The sequence below is a fragment of the Cavia porcellus genome, unplaced genomic scaffold (assembly GCF_034190915.1).
Source record: "Cavia porcellus strain 051 isolate PalLab524CR breed Dunkin Hartley unplaced genomic scaffold, mCavPor4.1 scaffold_1, whole genome shotgun sequence".
In the NCBI taxonomy this organism is placed as follows: domain Eukaryota; kingdom Metazoa; phylum Chordata; class Mammalia; order Rodentia; family Caviidae; genus Cavia; species Cavia porcellus.
This window is the reverse complement of record NW_026947484.1, coordinates 28,118,256-28,139,820: the sequence shown is the minus strand read 5'-3', so window position 1 is coordinate 28,139,820 and position 21,565 is coordinate 28,118,256.

The window sequence follows — 21,565 nt, the reverse complement described above, 5'->3', positions numbered from 1 at the left end:
TTTCTGGGCAATAAGTTGAATTGATATGGCTTGTTACTGGATACCTAAGATTTTTCTCTCTTTTTAAGTATGCTATATGTCATATTAGATAGAACTTACCCACTAGATTCTAAAATGGTCCTAGTAATGTCCACCTTTGATATTCTTACACTTGTATAATCCTCTCCTCATGAAAACAAGTGAGCCAGGGCTTGGGATGTAGCTCAGTAGTAGAGTGCTTGCCTAGCATGCGCAAGGCCCTGAGTTAAATCCCCATTACCACCCTCCCCCAAAAATGTAAATGAGCAAGACCTGTAACTTGCTTCTAACCAACAGAGTACTGCAATGGTGATAAGATGTCCTTTCTATATAACACTGCATGAGACCATAATTTCTATCTTACTAGGAGATCCCCCAGATGGCTTTATGAAACAGGCTGCTGTGATTGGCCCAGGTGGCAAGGAATAGCCAATGGTCAGCAAAATACCGAGGCCCTCAACAAACACCTTGCAAGAAACTACATTCTGCCAATGACGATGTGAGATTGGAATCATATTCTTTCCAGTTGAGATTTCAAATGAGACTCCAGGACTGGCTGACCCTTTGATTACAGACTTGTGAGAGACCATAACGCCAAAGACTCAGGTTATACCCAGTTGCTGACCCACAGAATCTGTAGAAAAATAAATATGTGCATTTTAAACCATTAAATTTGTATTACCTTGTTATAGAAAAACAAATACCTAATATTTAGTAGCCACCTAAAAAATGTTTTTAAGACAGGGTCTCACTGTAGAGTTCAGGTTGGTCTTGAGCTCACTTTGTAATATAGCTGATCCCAAACATGCAATGATCCTCCTGCCTTAGCCTCCCAAATGCTGAGAATACAGGTGTGTGCCACCACAGCTGGCAGTCACTCATATTTTAATCAGACTATACACTCAAGGTACAATTTTTTGTGAGCAATTGTTTTCTGGGGAAAAAAATCACATTTTTATTAAGAAATTAAATATTTGTTTTAATGTGTTTAATTAGTTCTTTATTTTGTTTTGTTTTTTGTTTTTTGTTTTTTTGGCTTGTTTATTGATTGACCCCAGGGCTTTCACAATGACTCATATCCTCAGCCATTTTTATTTTTTATTTTCAGACAAGATCCCAGTAAGTCATTAAGTTGTCCTAGGCTGAGCTCACTCCTGCTTCGCCTCCCAGAATGCTGAGACTACCGACATGTGCCACCCCAGTTGGCTCTTTTGTTAATAATTCACTGAGAACTGTTAACTTGTTAGTTAAGCATCGTGGTGGACTGACAACCAGTAGTCAAGTTGTAACACCCAGCTGAACTGAATTAGCGTGGTGCTGGGTATGGAAGGCCCACCTGAGGGTTATTGCCAACAATATAAAAAGGAGAACTGAACAGGAAGAGCTGATGCTGTTAGTTCTCCTGGAGGAGCTTGTCATGCTGGCTTTCCTGAGATGAACTCAGCTGTTCTCATAGTTATAGGGGCTCAGGACTCATTGTGGTTAACGATGGCTGTTGTTATTCTCACAAGCATTCTGGTCCTTATTTTGAATGTCACTTCTTAGCTCCAGTGCAGATCCCTCAGCCTGCTGGCATAGATCCTTCCTCCTAATGGCACAGACTTTCTAGCTTCTACCACCGACCTTGGGCATTCCCAGCCCAGATCCATGAAACATACTTGCATGAGACATTGTCATGGGCTCTAGGCCTCCAGTTGGACTCATAGCAGGCATTGTCTACAGAATTTAGTTCTAAGACTATCTGCACAGAATCTTCATTTAACTCTATAATTCTCTTTTTTTTCTCCAGCTTTGTTGAAAAGTAAATCACAAAATTTGTGTGTATATGAGTTCATGACTGCTACAAGGTTGGTTGAGTAATTATTGTTAATTCCAACTCTGGGTAAAGAAATAAAACGTTAAATGATCTGTTTTAGAGAAAACTATTGAAAGCAAATAGGTCTCCTAGCAAATAAAATAGACTGTGTAATGCTGAGAAAATAGTATTCCATTATGGCTAGCTACCATAGAAAAAGGACCTGAGGGAAACCACAACATCATGCAGGAAAAACCTAGATTCCAACTCTACTACTTAATTCAGTAAGTGATTCCACATCTAAGCTGATTCTGTAAATCTAAGTTGTGTTAGCTCAACTTAAAAATAATGTTTTACAGCAGTGTCTGCACACCATCCTGAGCCTGGGAGTCTTCAGATCATCCCTCCCACTAGCCAAGGAACTTCCCAGCTTCCTGCCATACTCAACCTGCTCCACAGGTCTTAGGCCTGCCTGATCCACCCCCAGTGACCCTCTCTCAATCTGGGGAACTGGGAAGCCGGAAGTGAGTGTCTGTGCACCATCTCGAGCCACAGGAGTCCAAGATTATTGTTCCCTAATGCTCAAGGAACCTCCCACCTTCCTGCCACACTCAAATGGCCTGCAGGTCTTGGGCCTACCTAGGCCACACAGTGAACTTCTCTCACTCTGGGGAACTGGGCAACCAGAATCCCAGGACCTGAGGACATAGAAGACGATTTCCAACAGGCCCAGGGGAAGACTTGGAACAACACTTGAAACAGGGAAATATAAGAAAATGACAAAACAAAAGACCAAAATACAATCTCAAACCTCCAGCCCATCCCAAGAAAGCTTAGGAGCTATGGAAGCAACTCTGGGAAGCTTTAAAGGAATTCAAACTAGAAATAATCTCCCAGGTAAAAAAAGAAATGATAAAAGTCATGAAAGAAATGCTGAACACATCTAAAGAAGACACAGTTAAAAAATTAGAGAAACAAAACAAAAAGATAGAATCCCTGGATGAACAATATAAGAAACAAACAGAATACATGAAGCAGATTCAAAGAGATATATAGGAAACCAAAGATTCCATTGAAAGTTGTCAAAACCGCCTCAACAAAAGTGAAGATAGAATTTCAGATCTCAAAGGCAAGATTGCAGCTATGAACAAGAAAGGGAACATGTTTTAAAAATAAAAAGGAAGCAGGAAATAACAATTTAATTGCTGCAAGATGATGTTAAGAAAAACAACATAAGATTGATAGAGATAAATACAAAAGAAAGGGACAATACAAAGGATATCAAGAGGATATTTAGAGAAGTAATAGCTGAAAATTTCCCACACATGAGAATGGAAACTGACATCAGGATGAGTAAAGCATATAGGACTCCAAATAGCCATAACCAAAATAAAACTACACCCAGACATATAATAATCACAATCCCAGAAATCCAACGTAAGAATAGAATATTAAAAGCTATCAGAGAGAAAAGACAGATCACCTATAAAGGAAAACCTATCAGATTCACAGCAGACTTCTCAGCACAAACAATAAAGTCAAGAAGAGCATGGAGTGAAGTATTCCAGATCCTAAAGCAAAATGATTTCCAACCTAGACTGATGTACCCTGAAAAAATGTCTTTAAAAATGGATGGATAAATAAGATACTTCCATGACAAAGAGCAGCTGAAGAACTACATGATCACCAAGCCAACCCTGGAAAGAATACTGAAAGACAGCTTAGATACACTTAGGAAAAAAACCACTAAGCAAAGCAGACAATTAAGCAGAACAGAAAGATAAAGGTGCAACAGCAGAAAGACAACATGTCAACAATAAACCAATATATAACAATTATAACCATTAATGTAAATGGTCTCAATGCACCAATTAAAAGAAACAGACTGGCAGAATGGATCAAGAAACAACATGCAACCATACACTGTCTACAAGAAACCCATCTAACCCAAAAGGATACTCACAGACTGAAAGTCAAAGGATGCAAAACAATACTTCATGCAACAGAAAACCAAAAAAAAGTAGGGGTAGCTATTCTGTTTGCAGACAATGTGAACTGCAAAACAAGAGTGATGAGAAGAGATAAAGGAAGTTATTACATACTGGTTAAGGGAAAACTTCAAGAGCAAGAGATAACAATCATAAATGCATATGCACCAAATTCCAGAGCACCCAGTTATACAAAGCAAGTATTAATAGAAATGAAAAATCAAATTAGCAATAACACAATTATAACAGGAGACCTTAACACACCATTGACACCAAAGGACAGATCAACCAGACAGAAAATCAGCAAATACATAACAGAACTGAATCACATCTGTGAGCAAATTGACTGGATAGACATATACAGAGTGTTCCATCCAAAAACATCAGAATACACATTCTTCTCAGCAGTACATGGGTCATTCTCTAAAATAGATCATATATTAGCTCACAGAACATATTTAAATAAACGCAAAAGAGTTGAAATTATCCCAAGCATGTTATCAGATCATAATGCTATGAAATTAGAAATGAATGATAAAAGATACTGCAAAAATCCCACAAACACATGGAAACTGAATAACACACTCTTGAGTAATCAGTGGGTATCAGGGGAAATTAAAGAGGAAATTACACAATACCTACATGCAAACGAAAATACAAATACAACTTACTGGAATCTGTGGGATGCAATGAAAGCCATCCTCAGAGGAAAATTTATTGAACTGAGTTCCCACATTAGGAAAACAGAACGAATACAAATAAATAACCTGATGCTACATCTCAAACATCTAGAAAAAGAAGAGCAAATCAAGCCCAAAGCCAAAAGAAGGGAGGAAATTATAAAAATCAGAGCAAAAATTAATGCAATAAAGACTAAGAAAACAACCCAAAGAATCAATGAATCAAAGAGTTGGTTCTTTGAAAGAATAAATAAAATTGATAAGCCCCTAGTCAACCTTATTTTTAAAAGGGAAGAAAAAGCTCAAATTCATGCAATAAGGAATGAAAAAGGCAAAATTAGTACAGACTCTGTAGAAATACAGAAGGTCGTCAACACCTATTTCAAAAACCTCTACTCTCATAGGTTTGATAACACAGAAGAAATGGACAGATTCCTAGAAACATATGAAGTACCAAAGCTAGATCAAGAACATGTAAAACTGCTGAATAACCCAATTTCTATTAATGAAATTGACAATATAATTAAATCCTTACCTACAAAGAAGAACCAAGGCCCAGACGGATTCACTGTGGAATTCTATAAGAAATAAAAAGAAGACTTAATGCTGACACTCCTCAAACTCTTCAATGAAATCAAAAGGGAAGCAATCCTTTCTAAGTCATACCTAGAAGCAAATATTACTCTAGTACCAAAACCTGAGAAGACTGAACTAAAAAAGAACTACAGGCCAATCTCCCTAATGAATATAGACACAAAAATCCTCAATAAAATTTTGGCAAACATGATGCAGGAAATCATCAAGAAGATTATACACCATGACCAAGTGGGGTTCATCCCACGCATGCAGGGATGTTTCAACATACGTAAAACAAAAAACATAATCCACCATATCAATGAAGCCAAAAGTAAGAATCACATGATCATTTCTAGAGATGCAGAAAAAGCTTTTGATAAGGTCCAACATTCATTCATGATAAGAACCTTACAGAAAATTGGAATAGATGGTCTTTACCTCAATATGATAAAGGCCATCTATGACAAACCAACAGCCAGTATCATTCTAAATAACCAAAAATGAAGGCCTCTTCCTTAAAATCAGGGACAAGACAAGGATGTCCCTTATCACCACTCCTATTCAATATAGTACTGGAAATACTAGCCAGAGCAATTAGACAAGAGAGAGAAATAAAAGGGGTAATGATAGAAAAAGAAGAAGTTAAATTATCATTATTTACAGATGACATGATGCACTACATAGAAGACCCCCAAAACTCCATTGAAAGTCTCATAGATATAATAATTAAATTCAGCAATGTAGCTGAATACAAAGTCAGTACTCAAAAATCAATAGCATTCCTATACACTAACAACAAAATCACTGAGAAATAAGAGAAGCCACACCCTTCACAGTAGCATCCAAAAAAATGAAATACTTAGGAATTAATCTCAACAAAGAAGTGAGAGACCTATACAGGAAAATTATAATACCCTGAAAAAGAAATCAAAGAAGATCTCAGAAAATGGAAAGACATCCTTTGCTCATGGATAGGAAGAATAAATATTGTGAAAATGGCCATTCTGCCAAAACTTTTATACAGATTCAAATGCAATCCCAATAAAAATGCCATCAACATACCTCATAAATCTCAAGAAATCACTCCTAAAATTCATCTGGAGTGAGAAAAGACCTAGAATAGCAAACACAGTTCTAAGCAGCAAAGGCAAGGCAGGAGGCCTCACAATCCCTGATTTGAAGTTATACTACAAAGAAACAGTAGTAAAATCTACATGGTACTGGAATCAAAACAGAGCTGAAGATCAATGGAATCGGTTAGAAGATACAACCACAACTACAAACACACTCAACCACCTTAACTTTGATAAAGGGGCCAAACAGGTTCACTGGGAAGAACGACAGTCTCTTTGATAAATGGTGCTGGAAAAACTGGCTCTCCATATGCTGAAAACTAAAACTAGACCCATGCCTATCACCATCTACAAAATTAAAATCTAAATGGATCAAAGATCTGAATATTAAAACAGAAACACTAAATCTATTGGAAGAAAACTGCGTAAAAACCTTGAAGACAAAAAAACAAAAAAACAAAAAAAAACAAAACTTGAGGACATAGGGGTGGGTAGCTGACTCTCCATATGCCGAAAACTAAAACTACACCCATGCCTATCATCATGTACTAAATTAAAATCTAAATGGATCAAAGATCTAAATATTAAAACAGAAACACTAAATCTGTTGGAAGACAAATTGGGTAAAAACCTTGAAGACATAGGGGTATGTAGAGAATTCATGAACAGAACTCAAACTACACGGGAAATACTTCCCACAATCAATAACTGGGATCATGTCTTATTAAAATGTATGTCAAAATGTATGTAAAATGCATGTCAAAAGAAATCTCCAGCATAGTGAAAAGAAAACCCACAAACTGGGAAAAAAATCTTAGTGAACTCTCCCTCAGACAAAGGGCTTCTGTCCAAAACATCAAAAAATTAAAGAAAATCAGACCCCCAAAATTCAAAGATCCAATCCAAAAATGGGCATCTGAGATCAATACACTCTTCTCAGATGAAGAAATACAAATGGCAAATAAATACATGACTCATTAAAGAAATGCCAGTTCAAACCACACTGAGATCCCATCTCACTCCTGAAAGAATGGCCAGGATCAAGAAAACTACCAACAACAAAAGCTGGAGAGGCTGTGGGGAAAAAAGGAATTCTCCTGCACTGTTGGTGGGAGTGTAGACTGGTGCAACCATTGTGGAGGTCAATCTGGAGATTTCTCAAAAAGCTGGGATTGGAAGTCTCATTTGTTCCTGATATTCCACTCTAGGCATATTCCCAGAAGAACTGAAAACATCGTACCACAGTGATGTATGTGCATCCGTGTTTACAGCAACACAATTTGTAAAGCCACATCTTGGAAACAATGTAAGTGTCCATCACCTGAGTAATGGATAAAAAAAGTTGTGGTATTTTTATACAATGGAGTGCTACTCAGCTATAAAGAATGATCACATTGAGATATTTATAAATAAATGGGCACAGTTTGAGACCATACTCATAAGCAAAAAAATCAAACTCACATGAATAAATACCGTATAGTCTCCCTAGTGTAAGAAATGATAAGAATACATAAAAGTAAGTTGTGACCATGATTCCCCATTATATTGCTTGGAAGCCTTATAATGTTTTCATTCATTAGTTGGAATGGTTTTTATTCTGGGTTGTTTGATTTTATTATCTGTGATGGTATGGACAGCTATTTTGAAGAAAACAAGGCATTATAATAGCTAGTGCTGATTTAATATCCTCTTGTTTTGAAGTCCTAGGAAGCTTTTGTTCTTCTGTCTCCATCAGTTTTATCATGTTGTATCTTATTGGATTTTATTATATGTGATAGTATAAATAATTTTTATGGACAAGGAGATAATATAGTAACCATTGTTCATTTTCTGTTAGTTGGTTTTGAATACCCTGTAATACTTTCATTCTCTTGAATTGCTTTATACTATCTTGTTATGGTTGATACTATAGTGCATGAAGGTATACTCAAATATTTCAAGGAAAGAGACTCTGTGGTAGCTACTGTTACGTCGAGTAGTCTTGTGGTGAAACATGTTGCTTAAATTGTTCTGTTCTGATCTGTTTTGTTATGTCCTCTTTTATCTTAATCTTTTTAAAATAGAATATAATAATAATGTTTTCCAGAAGCCCACAAACATACCTAATGAGCTTCCTTTGAACTGCAGTGAAATCACGTTTTAACTTACCAGGTACTCACATTTTCATTAAAATATTGTTCATGTCTCTATTATGATAGCTCGTAATCTTTCTGCCCTAATTTTATCATTTCTTAGAAGTCTATCTCAAATCCTTTTTCCCATAAAGATGTCTTTATTAATTTCAGCAATGGATCCTTTAACCTTTCTAATGCAGCATGAATTTAAGTTGTCAGCAGTTGCCTTTGTCTTATACATTTAAGTTAGCAAAACCACATTTATCAAGTGTCTCCTATACATCCTGTTTTCAATCACAATTCAGTGTTGCCATTTGATGATCAGATCCATATCATAGTGATAATACAAAATTGTATTATTAGTGCCAGACACATTGGAAAGCATCAAGAGTTACTGACCAAGTTAGATATTATGACAGGTTAGCATCTGCATAGTAGCATTATCAGTACAGTAGAGAGGTTGTAAAATCTGGAATATTATCAGAACTCTGATACTAATGAGTGGTGTTATGTTGTACAAATCAGACAGCTCTTGAATTTATTTCTTCCATGCAATATGAAGCAATTATGCTAAATAGTTTAGGTTTATATTCCAAGTTGATATTGAATCATGATAAAAAATTAAAAGAAATATATGTGTTTAACTTCACATTCTTAAATAATTTTGAAAAATTCAGGGCAATAGTTTAGATATACTTAAGGTAAGAAAAAATAAAAATCATTTTCCTTAAATAGAACAAAATAAAGACTCATGGGATTTCTCACATTTGTCATCATTAGGTCTTAGAAACAGCTTCTATTCTGTCTTTTGAAATTTTTAATTCTTAACTTTTTTATCTTGAAAAGAATAAAACCAAATGAGAAAAAATGGGGTCATTCAAAACAAAAGGATGGAGCACATGATTTAAAACCATAATACAAGGTTACCATGATGTCTCTTGTTATCTTCAATAGAATTGCCCATATAGTCAGGTACAATAAAATTGAACATAGCAGTACAGAACAAAATAAAAAAATAACATTGAAGACATTATAGGACTTCAAAAAAGGATAATAGTCAAACCACAATGGGTATCATAGTGAATCTTATCATCTTCAGAGTAATTGTCTATACTCTCAGACTTGATACTATCAAACAAAACATATTCAAATAAAATCAGTCAAAGCAAGGCAGTGAAAGCAATACAGGTTTTCAGATTAAGTTAATAGGAAATTTAAAATGGTTACCATAGTATATCCTGGGAATAGCAGTCTATACCCTCAAATCTAGTACAAGTAGACAAACTGGAACAGAATATAACCAAACTGAACAGAGCAATGAAAGCAATATGGGTTTCAAACCATGATACAAGATTACCAATGTCCTCTGCCTTCCCTATTTAGACAATTCCTCCCCTTTCACCTTCCCAGGGTACATTGTACATTTTGTATCCCATTAACTCCTTTAGTTTTTAGATTAGGGAGGCAACACTCTATTCACCCAAATAGTTCTAAACCTTTTTACCCCTGAGCATGGTCTCAAGTTGTATCCACTTACCTTCAAGAGCCTCAAAATTTTCCTTCCTATTAGCTGAGTAGTTCTCCACTGCATAAAAGTATTATGTCTTTCCAATCAATCTGCAGCAGATGGGCAAGCTACCCCCACTTTTTTCTGGTTCCCTGTCACATAGAGCATTATTTTCTTATTTTTGACTTTCAGTCCATAAACCCTCTTACAGGTTAAATATACTTCTCATATAGAGCATCTTGATGGACCCTATCTCCTGATCCACTCTGCTATGTTTCTTTTTATTAGTATATCGAGGCCATCCATATTAGCGATTAGGGCCAACCTTCTCTGCCTCATCTATGACATGCTATTTTTCTGCTGTTGGTTGTCTACTTTTTCCTTTCATTCCACTATCTGCTCCATTGAATGAGCCCCCTCTGTTGCTGTTCTTGAAACCATTGACTTTTTCTCTCTCTCTCTCTCTCTAGAATGTTCTTCAGTATTTTTTGTAGGATTGGATTGGTGTTCACAAACTTCCCCAGTTCCTCTTTATCAGGGAAGCATCTTGTTTCGCCATTAACTTACAGAGATAGTTTTGTAGGGTACATCAACTTGGGTTAGAGGTTATTTTTTTCAGGACTTGGAATACTTCACTCCAAGCTCTTCTTGATTTGATGATTTGTGTCAAGAAGTCTGCCGTGATTCTGATGGATTTTCCTTTATAGGTGATCTGTTTCTTTTCTCTGATAGCTTTTGATATTCTGTTCTTGTGTTGAATTTCTGGGATCTTGATTATTATATGTCTGGATGTAGATCTATTTTGGTTATAGCTGCCTGGAGTTCTGCATACCTCATCTATCTGAATATCATTTCCTTTTCCTATGCTTGGGAAGTTTCTTTACATAGCCTTTCTGTAAATAGTCTTTGTATTTCATTTGTGATTACCCCTGTGTCTTCACTCACATTTTTTGTTCTTAAGTTATAGATCCTCTTGTCATCTTCTAGCCTTTGTATTGTTACTTCCTGGTTCCTTGTTATTTTTAAGAGATCCTTCCCTTTGTGATCACACATTACAATTCTTTCTTCAAGCTTAGATAATCTATCTTTAGTTTCTTTCAAGTAGATTTGCCAGCTTTCAATGAAGTTTTTAATTTACTGTTAATCTCTTTGAATCTGGTTCATGTATTGTAGGTTTATTTATATTCTCCATCGAATGTTTCTCTCCTTTTTCTGTGTTCCTCCATTCTTCTATTGAGTGGTATGTAGCATTTTTGTATTATTTTTCTTATAGCTTCCTTTACATGTATTAGTATTTCTGTTTTTAGTTCTTTTATATTGTCACAAAGATAATTCTTTATGTCAGATGCTGCTTTTTCAGACCAAAGGTGTGCAACCCCCGATCTCTTCTCTGTTTGCCTCTCCTGGGCCAGTACTGTTTGGGTTAGAGGCTGGAGACTTCTTTTTGTTTCTTCCTCTTGTCATATTTCTGATTTCTTCCAGGCAAATGAGAATTGGTGGTCCCCAGCACTTCCTGTGTTGGCTACAATTATTCTGCAGCATGCTGTCTAGAGATTGCTGCCTTCTGAGTTTGCTGATGGCCACTGAAGTACAAGCAGGGGTGGGGCAAACTGGCCCCTCCCTTCTGGGCTGGACAACCACTGGGTGTCTTCCCCATGTTAGTGTGTGCCATGCAGATGGGCTGGTTAGGGATAGCTTCAAGGAGACCGTGTCCTTCGATCATGCACAGAGCCAGGACTCAGTCCAAGCAATTCTCACCAATCTGCTCTGCACTAGGAGTGGCTGACTGAAGCCACTGCAGTTCTGGTTCTGAGCTTATCCTACCCAACTCCAAAATGTTGCCTGGCCAATTGCCCATTCCCATGGGAGACTGAGTTTCCCACACTCACTGTGAACCAAGCCAGTGCAGATATCCAAGCCAGTGCTGTTCTCCACTTTGCCACTCCCCTTCGTGACCGTGTCCTCCAGCGGAGGCTCTCGCCCATCCCCAACTTTACCACAACTGCGCATCTTCGGATTCCAGAGGCATTTTGTACACAGTGGGACCAGCTCTGGTGAGAACACATCAGGCTACACCCTTCCATCCATGTTTTTCTTTTCTTTCTTCTTTTCCACACTTTAGTTTCTTCCTGGGTTAAGAGGATCTATCTCCTTCCATCTGGTCTTCTCCAGGATGTTTATTCCAGCATCTGAGCTGTTTCCTCAGAGAGGCTCTTTACTTTGCTGCTTATTGATCCACCATCTTCAATGATCCTCTCCATTCTCAACTTTTCATGATCTAAAGAGTCTGCAATTGTAGTTCCAGGTTCTGCCCAAAACAATGTTGTACAAATGATTTGCAACAAAGGAACTGAAAACATACTCTGGAGAAAAGACAGTTTTTTCAGTAAACAATAGTGATAAAATTGGGTAGCAATATATGGAAAAATGAAAGTAGACCACTACCTCTCACCAACTATAAGAATCAACTTAATGGATTAAAAACTAAACATAATATCTAAAACTATGAAAGTATTAAAATAAAACCAGAAAGTTTCACTTCAGGATATTGGAATGGACAAGAACTTTTTTTCTTTTGACAAGACTTCAGAAGCACAGGAAACAAAAGCAAAAAAAGACAAGGTTAAAAAAAGACAATTAAGGCTAAAAAGCCTCTGTATTGCAAAGGAATCAAACATCAGAATAAAGAGACAACATAAAAATGGGAAAAATATTTGCAAATAATACTATCTGACAAGGGATTGATGGGCAAAACTATTAGGGAACTCTGAAAACTCAATATCCAAATAATAATAATAACCTGATTATAATAATAATAACCTGATTAAAAATTGACAACTAACCTAAATAGTCATTTCCAAAAAGAAGACATAGAAGTATCAAGCAGGAATATAAAAGTGTTCATTACTAATCATCAGAGAAATCTAAGTTGAAACCACTTATAGATTATCACCTCTCTCCAGTAAGAATTGCTATTTCAAAAAGTGAAAGGTAACAAGTGCTATCAAGGATATGGACAAAAGGGAACACATCACACTGTTGGCAAGAATGTAAATTAGTGTAGCCATTATGGAAACATAGCTGTACTTATGAAATATTTACAGAGATTCCTCAAAAAATAAAAATAGAACTACCAGAATACCCAGAAATCTCACATTTAAATATACATCCAAGTCCATTGCAGCACTGTTCACAACAGTCAAGAAAGGAAAAGAATCTAAATTTCTATCAATGGGTGGTTGGATAAAGAAAATGTGGTACATACAGAAAATTAAAAATGAGTTCCAACCATTTGCAATTGGAGATCATCACATCACTTGAAATAGCCTGGGTGAGCCTGCTCACCTCCCTGGTAAGCAACTGTGGCACAGGCAAGCAGTGATCACTCCAGGGAAAGAACCAGCCAGCGTCTCTCAAGATCCATGCCATGTTGGAACTTATGGCACTGGGAAAGCAAGCAATTCACTCACTTCCCTGGTAAACAGCCATAAGCCTATTGGTACATGGGTTGAGAATCAAATATCCCATCCACCCCACCCTCATTAGCAAATGGGAACCAGAGGTCTGAGCATCTCTTTAGAGGTTGACCATATGCAATATAGCAAATATGGGGATTTCCTTCTATCATCTCTTTGAAAGCAAACCTTGTTATTATTGTTTTGCTTTGTTCTGATTAATTGTATTGCTCTATTCAATATTCTGTTTTGATAATTTCTATAATGTTCTGTATTTGGTTTGATTTTGCCATATCTGATTGAAAGAACAACTATTGTGAAATTAACAAGATATACTATAGTACCTGTTACTGTTATCCCAGTAACCTGCTGTGACATTCTGAACTAATGTCACTTCACTGTCTCAATTGGCTTTGTTCTGTCTTGTTCTGTTGTATTTTACTACCTTCAAAGTAATAAAAATTTTAAAAAAGTAATAGCCCAGGCACAGAACAATAATTACAGCATGATCTTAGCTATATGTGGAACCAAAAAAATTTGATATCATAAAAGTTGAGGATAGAATGGTGGTTACTAGAGATCAAGGAGAGTCATGGGAGGTGACCATGAAAAGTTGATCAATGGGTATAATTAGAGTTATAATTAGATCAAGCTAAGGCATTCTGGTATCCTATTGCATAGTAGGGTAGATAAAGATAACAATCATATATTGAATATCTCAAAATCTAGAAGAAAAGATTTTCAATATTTTCACCAAAAAGAAATGATGCTTGGGGAGTTAAATATGTTTAAACTAATTTAAGCATTACATAATATATACATCTATATAAATATATTACCTTATTAATAGTATAATTTTGAGTTTATATGTAAATATAATTAACACAAACAAAAATAATTATCCAAAATCTCTTATGAATAAACAGTGCAAAATAGAAGAAACACTATCTTTTTTAAATTTTAAAAGTATTAAGAGAAAACAAAACAATAAAGGCAATATAAGATTTCAAAACAAGATGATAGGGAATTAACAATGGTCACTATGTTACATATTGTTAACTTCAAAATAGTTGCTCAGATTAAAAGATATAGACATATAAAACACATCAAACAGTATAAGCACTCACATTTTCTTTCTACTAACAGGAATAGTAGTATAATTATTTTAGCTATCTAGTGTGTGACCTAAAACACAGAAGACTGATCAGAATCTGTTTTCTTTTTTTGACATAGCATTGAGACATATCAACCTACACAGACATCCATTTCTTTAAAAAATCCCAAATTTGAAATATCAAATAAACATTTTATTTCTCATGTCTGTAAATTCAACAAAATCTTAGTCATAATTCCAGCAATTAATGCATTTATAAAATTTCATGAACTTGCAAAGAACCTAGAATATCCAGAAAGACAATTTTGAAAAAGAACAAAATTGGAGGATCCATTCCTGAAGTGAGGGTGATCAAAAAATTTTAGAGAGTCACAGAGCATGTAACCAATTATGAGAAAAACTAAGTTTGATTAAAACTTAAAATTTCTGTTCATCAGGAGATTCCAAGCCACAGCAGAAAATATTCACAAAGCATGTATCTGAAAAGAAGTGATTTCTAGAACTGAACTATCCAATGTGAAAGCCATTAGCCAATACAGCTATATTGATATAAATTAATTGAAATAAATACAATTTTAAAATTAGTTCCTAATTTTCACCAGGGCACATTTCATGATCACCGTATCAGACAATGCAGAAAATTCTATTGGACAACACTAACCTAGAAAAAAGAAATATCACAACTCACAGTTTTAAGAATCTAGCTGAAAAAGAAGGCACAAAATTAAAAAGTGACTTTATAAAAGTTAAGCTACAGGAGTAGCCAATAAGTATATGAAGAAGTGTCCAATACCATTAGTCAAATTAAAAAATGCGGTAATGTATCACTACATATTCATTAGAATAGCTAAAATTTAAAGAACTGACAAAAACAAATGCAGTCAGGTTGTGGGCTAACTTCAAACTTCATACACTAGTGAAAAAAATGAAAATAATAAAAACCTTTTGAAAAATGGCCTGATTAAATATACATCTTTCTTGGTTACTTTTCTTTCATGGCTGAGAAAAAATATTTGATACCCAAAATGAAGGAGAGGTTTATTTAGGTTACAATTTGTGGAGGTTTTAGTCCATAATCTGCTGGACCCAAGGCAGGGTAGCTGGTGGCAGAGGGTAATAGTTTATGGTGGCAGCAGATACCAGAAGTGACAAGGAAAAGGCATGAATGAAAACTTTCTATCTCCTATATTGTATGTAGGCCACACCCACTTGGATGTAGCACTCACACCCATAATCCCAGTAATGGACCATGAAGCATTCACAAACTCTAGAAGCCTGCCCTCATGACTCATGAGCTACTGGGGGGACATCTAGACACAAATCATAACAATATCTATCCTATGACCAAGCATTTCTACTCTTAGGTATTTGCCCAAGAGAACTAAAAGCACATTTGAATGAAACATGACTCATAACATGGACTTGAATGAAAATTGGAGCTCTAATAGTCTCAAATAGGAAATAGTCCAAGTCAACCAATATAAGAATGAATCTTAAAATTCTGGCATATTCATAAGTAAAGGCAATAAAAAAGAACAAAACATCAAATAGTAAACATGAATATCAGAACCACACAAGTGAAACAAATCTAACATATATGAATATATACTGTATGATTTCATTTATGTGAAATTCTAGAACAAAACAATAATGGAGAAAATGTTAAATCAGCAATTTCCCTGTGGTGAAGGTAAAGGAAGACATTACTTTGAAAGGAAGATGAGACAATTTTCTGGAATGATAATAATGCTCTGTGTTATCCCAGTAGTTTGAGTTACCATATACATACTTGTCAAAACTCAGCAAATATACATATAAGACTTGAAAATTGCATTAAAGACAAATTCTGCATTTTTAAAAACTGTAGCTAAATACTATATTGAGTTCCCTTATTAATATGCATGCTGAAATGTTTAAGGATAATCTGAGGCCTGCAATTTATATGCATAAACAATTAGAGAGATTAAGAGATGGATAGAGATTCAAATAGATGGATAGATATTTACACAACAAATAAACAGTACATGGCAAGACCTAGGTGGTATGAATAGATTTCACTATAAAATTCACTCAAATTTTACACTTTAAATTTTAAATTCTTACTATAAATTATTGAAGAGAAAAGATATGACTGAGGCCTCATTGAGACAGAATTCTAACATAAAATCTTTAAAAATTGATACAAAAAGAATAAAACTGAAATCATATTTTCTTTACTTCTTTTCTGTAGCTTCATCATACAACTCCCTGGCTGCATTTCTGTATCTGGTATTAGATAACTCTCTCCATGCACGGACTGCAAATGTTATCAAAAAAGAAACACTCAAGATTCTTGAAACTGAAATTTTTACTTAGAACTCTCCTATGCAAGAGAAAAGGAAGGGGCTAGGGATTTAGCTCAGCGGCATAAGCACCTGCCTTGCAAGCAGGCGGCCGTGAGTTTGATCCCTGGTACCGATAAAAAAAAAGTTAAAAAAAAAAAGTGCAAGCAAGAGAAAAGGAAATAGTTCTTACATCTTGGTAAGCCCATCCAAATTAAAATGGGAATGAACACTAATAAGTAATATTGTTCCAAAAACAAAGTTTAAACAAATAATTAGGAAAAAATGATTTAAAATAATGTAGATGACATTATTCTCCAATTTTATGTAAACAGTACTCCTTGAAAAAATGTCAGATCCTAGGATGGAGGCAGAAAATATATAATGTGAGCTTAAAGCATATAAGAAAAAAAAGGAAAATGCTAAAAAACAAAAACAAAACAAAACACAATGATGGGAGTATGTCAAAGGGACATGGGATCCAACAGGAAAGGCTCCCAAAGACCAAGACTAGAAAACAATGTGAGCAATAAAGTATTATGAAATTATAACCCAAAGAATAAAATATGCATGTGCCCATAATGGCATAAATAAATAATGAATTAATAAATAGGCAGAAAGACCTAAATCTCCTTTTACAAATTATTTAGTGTAGAGTCTTCCCCCTGAAAATATTTCACACATCCCAGTAATTTTCTTCCAAAGAGTATGACAAGGTGTAGAGACTTAGGAATAGTGTGCTTGCCTAGCATGTATGAGACCCTGGGTTTAATCTCCAGTACTGAAAAATAAAATCATATTTTAGTCAAGTATAGTACCAGATATAGTACCTGGCTTAATCCCAAGGGTTATAATTTCAATGTGCAGCCTACCCAACTTAGGGAGATTCTAACTCAAGATTACAACACATCTTTTAAAAGGGCTAGGAATATAACTGAGTGTGAGAGTCCTGGATTTAGCCCCCAGTAATGAAGGGAAAAAAAGGGGGGGTTGATAAGGTAACTTTACAGTAAGAAAAATTATCCTAGTCAAATAATCAAGCTGAATATCCTCAATGATAAGTCATGTTGATAGTCTGTACCTGTTTTATAGTAAAGAATTGGATTGGCCTTCATCCTTAGTTCCTGGGAGGGATTTTTTAAGTGCTAGGGATTTCCCAAGTAATAGCAATACCTTTGTTACACATGAACCCTTCAAACCATCTCTGGGTTTAGAACAATATAGTGGCTCATAATGGAGGTTGGCCATGGTAGAAACATCAACCATGTGATTAAATTAGAGACTTTGAGACAGATGATATCAACCCAATCCAATCTCTTCTGTGGAGTAAGGAGTTACAGCGGGCTGAGTTCAGTCATATAGTCAGCAATTCAATGAATCATGCCTATGCAATAAAAATCCCATATATACTCTGGACCCAAAAGCTTAAGGTAATTAATACACTCATGTGCTGAGAGGGTGATATCCTCACTCCATGAGGAGAGGTCATGAAATCCCTATGTTTAACTATCTCCTTAACCATTCCCTGTGTATTTTCTTAGCTGATTCTTATTTGTATCCTTTACAGTAAAGTCGTGTGCTACTCAGCTTGCTGTTTTAATGACAAAATGCATGAGAAAATCATCTGGAAAGAATAAAGATTTATTTTGACCAATAGTTTCAGAGGCTTAAATCTACAATCAGATGATCCTGTGCTTTGGGGGCTCACGGCAAGACAGATAGTGTTGGGAAGAACATGGTACAACAAAGCTGCTCACCTCCAGACGTCCAGGAAGCATAAAAGAAAGAGAAGAAGGAGCTACAGCCCAAATATGCCCATCAAAGTCTCCTCTCTGATGACCTAACTTCCATCTCCTACATCCCACTTCTTAAAGGTTTCACCACCTCTTAACAACACCACAGGCTGGTGACTAAGCCTTCAATAGATGACCTTTGGGGCAAGTGAAGATCCCAACCATGAAAAGCTATAATCAAAAGTATAGGTCTTTCCTGAGCTCTATGACTTTTTCTAGTGAATTTTCACTAGAGGCTTGTGAGTATTCCTAAATTTTTATCCAGTGGATAAGAAGCTTGGGTGTCCAAGGGATTCCAAAAGTTATGACTAGAAAGTGAAGTAAGTCAGCCTAGTTGGCAACTATGTCCTTAGCCTCAGTGGGAGGATGGAAGGAATGTATCTGTTAGTCAGACCCCAAATAGATGGATGAGGATAAACCAGGAGAGCTTCTTTGCCAAAGGGTTATTTACAAAGATGTAGGAAGCTTGTAAGGAAATCACACAGATAGTGACCCAGAGCTAGACTTGCTGCACCTAAAGAAGAAAGAAAAAGAGTAGTTATAAAAATACAAAATAAGGTTGTAAGGAAAAGTCCAGTATGAAAGGAAGCATGACCTTTGTTTGAGGAATACTGGAAAAATAACCTCACTTCCTCACTTCAACCCCCCAGACCTTTTGACCAAACCAAACAGGGAGCCAAGGATGAGGGAGCTGCTCATGAGTTCCGTACAGCGGAGACTCCTAGAACAGAGGAACTGGAGAGAAGAACAAAAGTACCTGGTACAGAAGGGATATGTGATAGTGTACAAGAACTAAATCATCCGTCAACTACAAAAAGTCCATGTTTTTAAAAGTGATGAATCAAAAGACAAAGCTATATGAAGATTATTTAGTTATATGAAAGGAAACACCATGAGAAATAGTTAGTAATAAATATTCCTAATGAAAGCAATTGCATAAGAAAAGCACAGAGGTAGGAAAGTTCAAAAAGTATTCAATAAATGAGTATCCCAATTTGTTTTTACAGTAGAGAATATATAAAAGAAAAGTGAGAGATAAAATTTAAGTGACAGATTGAGGTCATACTGGGGTGGCTCCAAATGCTTGGCTGAGGAGTCTGTATTTAAACAGTGTTGAATCTCAAGTAAGGGAGTGACATAATGAGAACTGTGCCCCAAGTAAGATGGATCTGGCAAAGATACATGAGATTAACTAAAATAGCAAAAATCTAGAGAACAGGAGACTTGGCAGGTTCTATTTCACAGTCCCAGTTAGGGTTTTCAAATGTCTAACATAACCGGAGCAAGGAGAAGGGAAGGGATGACATTAACCTAAAAGATGCTTGCAAACAACATTGAAAGGACTTTGTTCATTCAGCAAATATACACCACGTGCCAAGCACTGAATAGGTGAACAAAACAGACAAAACACCTCTTTCATGGAATTTATATTCTGGTTGATGGAGGAAAAAAACGAATGAAACAAATAAGTGCTCTAAAAAACTAGGAAACTTATGAAGAAATCCAAAAGAGAGAGATAGAACCAAAAGTCTGAGACAACTGATTTTTAGTTAGAAGTCAGTTTGAGATGAAGCTGACATAACCCATGTGGAGATGCCCAGTTACATAGAACTAAGGAAAAGTTAGAGCTAAAAAACTAATTAGGGATTTTGGAGCTAGAAGCAGAAAAAACAGACATGTTTCTAAAAGGTCAACTGCTCACAGAGTAGTATCATCTTTGTGTGAAACCATAGTTTTCCAGTTTTACAAGTCAAAAAAATTCTATTTTTTCGGTATATCCAGAGATGTCTAGGACTGGAACAACTAACATGTAACAAAATCACAAATTTATGTAAAGTCAAGATTTTAATTTTAAGTGAAAAATATAACTTTAAATGAGACACAACTGTAGAGTTCACCTTGTTAATGTCCATAGATGTCTATTTTGGAAGCTAGAATGTGAGCTGATTCCCGCTTGTTAATCACAGAATCAGAGCTAGGACAATTACAAGAATGCTTTTAAGGGCTAGGATAGCTTGATGTGCTAACTTCATAGAGACATTTGATGGGGAACAATGGTGATCTGTCCACTGCTTTCCTAGGCAAAAGTAGACACAGGATGTCAAATTCTCCCCTTTGAGTTCTTTTCTTCAAAGGCCCCTTACAGACCTTTCATCTGAATTTTTTCTTACTTAGAGTGCGGTGTAGTTCTTTTGAAACTGGAGTGTATTGTTATGATTTATGGAATTTGACATTTGATTGATATTGGAATGGTAACACCTTCATCTTTTAAGTATCTAGATAAATCCAGCAATGTTTCAAAACAAACCTCTTCTCTTACAAGCTGACTTTGTACATTCCCCCTACTTCTATTGGCATGTGACTTAGTATGATGTAAGAGAGACTGAACTGAGAAGCAACCAAAAATGTGTTTCTATTGAAGATACACTACTATTTTTAAAAATTCTGGCACTTTGCTCTTCAAGGCACTTTGCTAAATGCTAGGGATGTAATGGAGAGTTCTTGGTGAAGTTTTCAATTGATTAAGGCAAACAATGTAAACATCTATCAAAGTTAATTCCTGTAATGTCAAGACTTATCATGAAAACAATGAAGTTTTCTAAGATTTTTCAAAAAAGATCTGCCTTTCCATTGTTACTCCAGAGAAGCTAGGGTTACTGAGAAGAAAAAGTAACATCAGTTGATAAGAGGGAAAATATGAAATTAAGAGCATAAATAGTTTAGAAAAGGGATACAAGAACAGTACCATGAAAAGCATTTAATCTCAGAGAGCAAAAAGAAAAAAATATAGTCAACAAAAAAAAACATATAATAGCAAAAACAGTCCAATACTACAGTAAAGCAAACAAAAAAGTCTGGAAGAGATTAGCAATACACTCCAGTGACACATTGGATTTGGTGACAGTGTGCCAACGATTAGCACCAAAAGAGTAATTTCTAAAGGTGGCAAGGTTTGAAGCTAAAGGACAAAGTTCCAATGAGTGATTGCATAGGAGAGAGGAATAATAATAAGTAGTTCCAAAAAGATAAAAAGCTAGCACTGTCTTTATATCTCTTCATGTTACTTTGACCAAGTAAAGAAAGAGGTGTATATAATCCCCCATATTTGCTTTATTGCATATTGTTATCCT